The following is an 8,089-nucleotide window of genomic DNA, read 5'->3' on the forward strand; positions in this document are numbered from 1 at the left end:
GTAAGACTTTTAAACAGGCTAACATTCACAGAACGGATTACCAGGACACTGCCTGAACAGATGGAAAAATGTCTTTACTGACATTTTCACCCTACCCAGTCTGTAATCCCACGTTTCAAACCGACCAACCTTATTCCCTGTGCCCAAGACACAAAGAACATGAGAATGCTTTCATGACTACAGCTCAGCATTTAACACCATAGTCCTCCAAACTCTCATAAGCTAGACCCTCGACCCCCCTGTGCAACTGGTCCTGGACTTCCTGTGGGCCCCCCAGGTGGTGAGGGGTAGGAACAACACTCCATCCTTGATCCTCAACACTGGGGCCCCACAGGGGTGCTCTAGCTCGTCCTGTACTCCCTGTTCACCCAGACTGGGTGGCTGACACTCCAACCTATCATAAGTTTGTGCAGACACACATGGTGGTAGGCTTGATCCCAGACGAAGACAACAGGGAGGAGGTCAGAGACTGGCCTTGTGTGGTACTAGGACAACAATCCAAATCAAATTAGTGGTACTACACATTTTAGCAGATGTTATTGCGGGTGTAGCAGAGTACTTGTGTTCTGGCTCCAACATGCAGTATATCTAAACAATTCCACAACATATACACACACAACAAATCTAAAAGTAAAAAATGGAATTAAGGAATATCATCAACAACTCTCTCCTCAAGTCAGCAAGACAAGGAGCTGATCTTGGACTACAGGAAAACGGAGACATCGCACATCACACAGGGCTGTAGGGGAACAGGTTGAGCTCATCCCACCACTAAGGGATTATTGTGGTCCACACACACCAACAGTCGGAAGAGGGACGACAATGCCTCTTCTGCTGCAGGAGGATGAAAATATTTGATGGCTTCAGATCCTCAAGAAGTTCTGCAGATGTACATTGAGAGCATCTTTGACTGGCTGCATCACCGCTTGTTTATTGGCAACTGCTTGGCATCTGCCTCAAGGCGCTACAGAAATCATGCAGACCGTCTTCTGATCTGCATGTGGGGAAAGGGGATAGTGCTAGGTAAACAACTGAATGCATTCTTCCCTTTAACCCAACCCCTCAATCAGAGAGGTGGGGGGCTGCTTTAATCAACGTCCATGTCATCGGCCCCGGGGAGATGTTGTTGGGGGGTTAACTGCCTTTCGGTTATGGCCAGTCTTAGCTGCTAGAACCGTCGTCCTAGGTGTACTGGCCAACGTTCCTAGCTAGACTAGCTGTGTCCTATGTGTTATGGCCAACGTTCATAACAGTAGACTAGCTGTCTCCCTAGTGTGTTACTTGGCCAACTTCTAACCGCTAGACTAGCTGTCATCGTCTAGTGTTTACTGGCCCAACGTTCTAACCGCTAGACTCAGCTGTCATCCCTAGTGTGTTACTGCCCAACGTTCCTAACCGCTAGACTACTGTCTCCCTAGTGGTGTTTACTGGCCCAGTCTTAACGCTAGCTAGCTGTATCTCTAGTTGTTACTGGCCCACGTTCCTACTGCTAGACTGCTGTCGCCCCTAGTGTGTTACTGGCCCAACGTTCCTAACTGCTAAGACTAGCTGTCGCCCCTAGTGTGTTACTGGCCCAACGTTCCTAACCGCTAGACTTGCTGTCATCTAGTGTGTTACTGGCCCAACGTTCTAACACTAGACTAGCTGTCTCCCTAGTGTGTTACTGGCCCAAACGTTCCTAACCGCTAGACTAGCTGTCATCCCTAGTGTGTTACTGGCCAACGTTCCTAACACTAGACTAGCTGTTCCCTAGTGTGTTACTGGCCCAATGCTCTTAACCCAATGACTAGCCATCTCCCTAGTGTTGTTACTGCCCAACGTTCCTAACCGCTAGACTGAGCTGTCATCCCTAGTGTGTTTACTGGCCCAACGTTCCTAACCGCTAGCCTTCTGTCGTACCTAGTGGTTACTGCCCAACGTTCCTACCGCTAGACTTGCTGTCGTCCTAGTGTGTTACTGGCCCAATGGTCCTAACCACTAGACTAGCTTCTCCTAGTGTGTACTGGGTAGAACGACGCAGCCAGGCTTTTGAGTATGCCAGAGGAGAGAATCAGGAACTTTTTTTTCTTTCTACTCTTTGTACAAAGAGAAATGGGCCAATGGCACAAAGGACATTTAAACACATGTTGACAATGTATTCATGTTGACATTATCCAAATTAAAACAGAGTTGACCCTTTTCACACTATCATGCTGATTCACTTAAGACTCAACCATACTATGTACAAACTGTCCTTATAATATTCATATAGTGAAGTCACCATAATGAATTCTCAAATTAAAATATTTTTATTAAGGCAAAGTTCAGCTCATGCTTCTGCATATCATGAGTTGTCCTATGATCACTGTAGGAACGCATACAGAACATTACAGTCCTTTATAGCGGTTCCAGCAATTATGTAAATGCTAACCAGGTCAGCTCAAAGTGTTTGAAAAGGTTTTGAGATACAGTTTCCTCTGTAATTATTGGGACAGGGAAGCATTTTATATTATTTGGTCTTATACTCCAAAATGTTGTATTTGAAATCAAACAATGACTATAAGGTTAAAGTGCAGACTGTCACCTTTAATTGGAAGCAATTCAGTGCAATAACTGTTGTTTGAGCTTCATGAAATAGGTTTCCATGGCAGAGCTGCCGCACACAAGAATATGATCACCATGCGCAATGCCAAGCATCGGCTGAAGTGGTGTAAAGCTTGTCGCCCTTTGACTCTGGAGCAGTGGAAAGCGTTCTCTGTAGTGATGAATCCCGCTTCACCATCTGGCAGTCTGACGGACAAATCTGGGTTTTGGGGGATAACCAGGAGAACGCTACCTGCCTCAATGCATAGTTGCCAACTGTAAAGGTTTGGGTGGAGGAGGAACAATTTTTTTTGCTGTTTGAGCATGACAATGCCCCCGTGCACAAAGTGAGGTCATTCAGAAATGTTTTGTAGAGATTTGTGTGGGAAGAAATTGACTGTCCTGCACAGAGCCTGACTTCAACCTCATTGAACACCTTGGGATCAATTTGGAATGCCACTGCGAGCCCAGGCCTAATCGCCCAACATCAGTGCCCGACCTCACAAATGCTCCTGTGGCTGAATGGAAGCAAGTCCCTGCAGCAATGTTCAACATCCTATTGGAACACAACCCTTTTAGCTAACCCTTCACCTTACCTAACCTTAACCCTGTTAGCTAACCCTGTCACCTTACCTAACTTAACCCTGTTTAGCTAACCCTTCACCTTAACCCTTAACCTTAACCCTGTTAGCTAACCTTCACCTAACCCTACAACTTAACCCTGTTAGCTGACCTAACCTTAACTTTTAGCTAACCCTTCACCCTAACCCTTAAACGTCTTAAACCCTTTTGCAAACCCTAACCTTAATAACCTTTTTAACCCAACATTCTGTAAAAGGAAAAGTTCATCAAACACTTACTGTCACACCATTGAATCTGATAAATATTTCAGTCAAAACAAACAGTAACTCACTACTAATGTAATAGTAAACTTACAGTAGACAAAATGCACTATGATCCCAGTGTAGAAATCTAAGAGGGTATTATAAGAATGTGGTTATTTGGCCATTGGCCAAGTTGTACTGCAAGGACTTCTGATTGGCCAACCCAGACTAGGGTGGGGGGTTATAAATGGGCATCCTGTTCCTTTGTTCGGGGGAAAGCTGAGGACAGGGGAGACTGAACATCTACCTCCCAGCATAACATCTTGATTTGTCCTCTCTGAATAAACCTATTTTTCTCCCTTGATTTGCTTTGGAGTTTGTGTTATTGAAGAATAACATAATTGCTAACACATCTTCCACCACAGAAAATGTCCTGAATCACAGAGTATTATAGTCAGATACTTGTGCTTTTCTCTGGTTGTAAGGGTTAGTTGCTCTATTGATCATTAAGAAACATATATTGACTGCAGTACTCTCACCTGTTAAAGTGTGTGGTGTGTGTGGTTGTGTTTGTTGTGTGTGTGTGGTGTGTGTGTGTGTGTGTGTGTGTTGTGTGTGTGTGTGTGTGTGTGTGTGTGTGTGTGTGTGTGTGTGTGTGTGTTTCCATTTGTGTGCATTGATTGATACATTAATATTTAACATAAACGCCATCACCCCTTTTCCTGGGCTTGTTTGTGTACATGTACGTGTCATCATCAATAGCCGGTCTGCATTGTTGGATTCTCCACTTCCTCTCCGCCTGCATTTGCATAGATCATCTCTTACTTTTATATTTATTTCTTATGTAAATAATTGAGCTTGACTTATCTTAACCAGTAGTAAGAAACCAATGGGATAGTCCCAAAAGTGCAAACTCTGCGCAACTAGAAACACATTACTCTTATTGAGTAAAATATCTCTAAAACCGATTGTCCTGTACGTATCTCCCCCCCCCCCAAATAAAACACCGTATTTGACATAGCTATGTACTGAACTTTGGCACAGTTGTCACGCCCTGGCTATAGAGAGGCTTTTTAATCTCTATTTTGGTTAGGCCAGGGTGTGACTAGGGTGGGCAGTCTATGGTCTTTTTTCTATGTTGTGGTGTTTCTATGTGTTTGGCCTGGTGTGGTTCACAATCAGAGGCAGCTGTCTATCGTTGTCTCTGATTGGGAGCCATACTTAGGTAGCCGGTTCCAACCAGTGTTTGTGGGTAGTTGTTTTTTGTTTCGTATCTGTACCAGACAGAACTGTTTCGGTTATTCTTTTTGGCATTTTCGTGTTTAGTGTTCGGTTGTTATTAAATTAAATATGAACATGCACCACGCTGCACCTTGGTCCTCATCTTCTTCTCTTGAATGCCGTGACAACAGCTGTGGTTCCACCTGCTCAGTCCCCAAGAACCACTAACATATTTCAACATAATCAGACAATGCATAAAATTATCATATCTGGTGAATTGGAGAAAATAAATCTTACCAGTCTATTAGAGTTGAAAAAAAAGCATAACATTTTTTATATTGGTGTGTTTTCAAAAGGAACGTAACAAAATGTACTGAGTGAGTACAACATGTAATATTGGAGTAAAGTGTCCGTGTGGGCCAGTAGCCGACACTGGGTGTAATATTGGAGTATAGTGTCCTTGTGGGTCAGTAACCTACACTGGGTGTAATATAGGAGTAAAGTGTCCTTGTGGGTCAGTAGCCTACACTGGGTGTAATATTGGAGTAAAGTGTCCTTGTGGGGTCACAAGGACACTTTACTCCATATTACACCCAGTGTAGGCTACTGACCCCAAAGGACACTTTACTCAATATTCACCCCAGTGTAGGCTACTGGTCCACAAGGACACTTTACTCCATATTACACCCAGTGTAGGCTACTGACCCACAAGGACACTTTACTCAATATTACACCCAGTGTAGGCTACTGACCCACAAGGACACTTTACTCCCAATATTACACCCAGTGTAGGATCCTGGTCCACAGGACACTTTACTCAATATTACACCCAGTGTAGGTACTGCCACAAGGACACTTTACTCCAATATTACACCCAGTGTAGGCTACTGGTCCCACAAGGACCTTTACTCCAATATTACACCCAGTGTAGGCTACTGGCCACAAGGACACTTTACTCCAATATTACACCCAGTGTAGGCTACTGGTCCACAAGGACACTTTACTCCAATATTACACCCAGTGTAGGCTACTGGTCCACAAGGACACTTTACTCCAATATTACACCCAGTGTAGGCTACTGTCCACAAGGACACTTTACTCCAATATTACACCCAGTGTAGGTACTGACCACAAGGACACTTTACTCCAATATTACACCCAGTGTAGGTACTGACCCACAAGGACACTTTACTCCAATATTACACCCAGTGTAGGCTACTGACCCACAGGACACTTTACTCCAATATTACACCCAGTGTAGGCTACTGGACCCACAAGGACACTTTACTCCATATTACACCCAGTGTAGGTACTGACCCACAAGGACACTTTACTCCAATATTACACCCAGTGTAGTACTGGCCCACAAGGACACTTTACTCCAATATTACACCCAGTGTAGGTTACTGACCCACAAGGACACTTTACTCCAATATTACACCCAGTGTAGGCTACTGACCCACAGGACACTTTACTCCAATATTACACCCGTGTAGGTTACTGACCCACAAGGACACTTTACTCCAATATTACACCCAGTGTAGGTACTGCCCACAAGGACACTTTACTCCAATATTAACCCAGTGTAGGTACTGGCCCACAAGGACACTTTACTCCAATATTACACCCAGTGTAGGCTACTGACCCACAAGGACACTTTACTCCAATATTACACCCAGTGTAGGCTACTGGTCCACAAGGACACTTTACTCCAATATTACACCCAGTGTAGGCTACTGACCCACAGGACACTTTACTCCAATATTACACCCAGTGTAGGCTACTGGTCCACAAGGACACTTTACTCCAATATTACACCCAGTGTAGGCTACTGACCCACAAGGACACTTTACTCCATATTACACCCAGTGTAGGCTACTGACCCAACGGCACTTTACTCCAATATTACACCCAGTGTAGGTACTGACCACAAGGACACTTTACTCCAATATTACACCCAGTGTAGGCTACTGACCCAAGCGACTTTACTCCAATATTACACCCAGGTAGGTACTGACCCACAAGGACACTTTACTCCAATATTACACCCAGTGTAGGCTACTGACCCACAAGGACACTTTACTCCAATATTACACCCAGTGTAGGCTACTGACCCACAAGGACACTTTACTCCAATATTACACCCAGTGTAGGCTACTGACCCAACGGACACTTTACTCCAATATTACACCCAGTGTAGGTTACTGACCACAAGGACACTTTACTCCAATATTACACCCAGTGTAGGCTACTGACCCACAAGGACACTTTACTCCAATATTACACCCAGTGTAGGCTACTGACCAAGGACACTTTACTCCAATATTACACCCAGTGTAGGTTACTGACCACAAGGACACTTTACTCCAATATTACACCCAGTGTAGGCTACTGACCCACAAGGACACTTTACTCCAATATTACACCCAGTGTAGGCTACTGCCACAAGGACACTTTACTCCAATATTACACCCAGTGTAGGCTACTGACCCACAAGGACACTTTACTCCAATATTACACCCAGTGTAGGTACTGACCCACAAGGACACTTTACTCCAATATTACACCCAGTGTAGGTACTGACCCACAAGGACACTTTACTCCAATATTACACCCAGTGTAGCTACTGACCCACAAGGACACTTTCCTCCAATATTACACCCAGTGTAGCTACTGACCCACAAGACACTTTACTCCAATATTACACCCAGTGTAGCTACTGCCACAAGGACACTTTACTCCAATATTACACCCAGTGTAGGTTACTGGCCCACAAGGACACTTTACTCCAATATTACACCCAGTGTAGGCTACTGGCCCACAAGGACACTTTACTCCAATATTACACACCAGTTAGTCTACTGGTCCACAAGGACACTTTACTCCAATATTAACACCAGTGTAGGCTACTGGCACAAGGACACTTTACTCCAATATTACACCCAGTGTAGGCTACTGGTCCACAAGGACACTTTACTCAATATTACACCAGTGTAGACTACTGACCCACAAGGACACCTTTACTCCAATATTCCACCCAGTGTAGGTACTGACCCACAAGGACACTTTACTCCAATTATACACCCAGTGTAGTCTACTGGCCACAAGGACACTTTACTCCAATATTACACCCAGTGTAGGATACTGACCACAAGGACACTTTACTCCAATATTACACCCAGTGTAGGTACTGACCCACAAGGACACTTTACTCCAATATTACACCCAGTGTAGCTACTGACCCACAGGACACTTTACTCAATATTACACCCAGTGTAGCTACTGACCCACAAGGACACTTTACTCCAATATTACACCCATGTAGGTACTGACCCACAAGGACACTTTACTCCAATATAACACCAGTGTAGTCTACTGGCCTACAAGGACACTTTACTCCAATATTACACCCAGTGTAGGTACTGACCCAACGGACACTTTACTCCAATATTACACCCAGTGTAGGTTACTGACACCACCAG

The sequence above is a fragment of the Salvelinus sp. IW2-2015 genome, linkage group LG31, assembly GCF_002910315.2.
Source record: "Salvelinus sp. IW2-2015 linkage group LG31, ASM291031v2, whole genome shotgun sequence".
Taxonomy (NCBI): Eukaryota; Metazoa; Chordata; class Actinopteri; order Salmoniformes; family Salmonidae; genus Salvelinus; species Salvelinus sp. IW2-2015.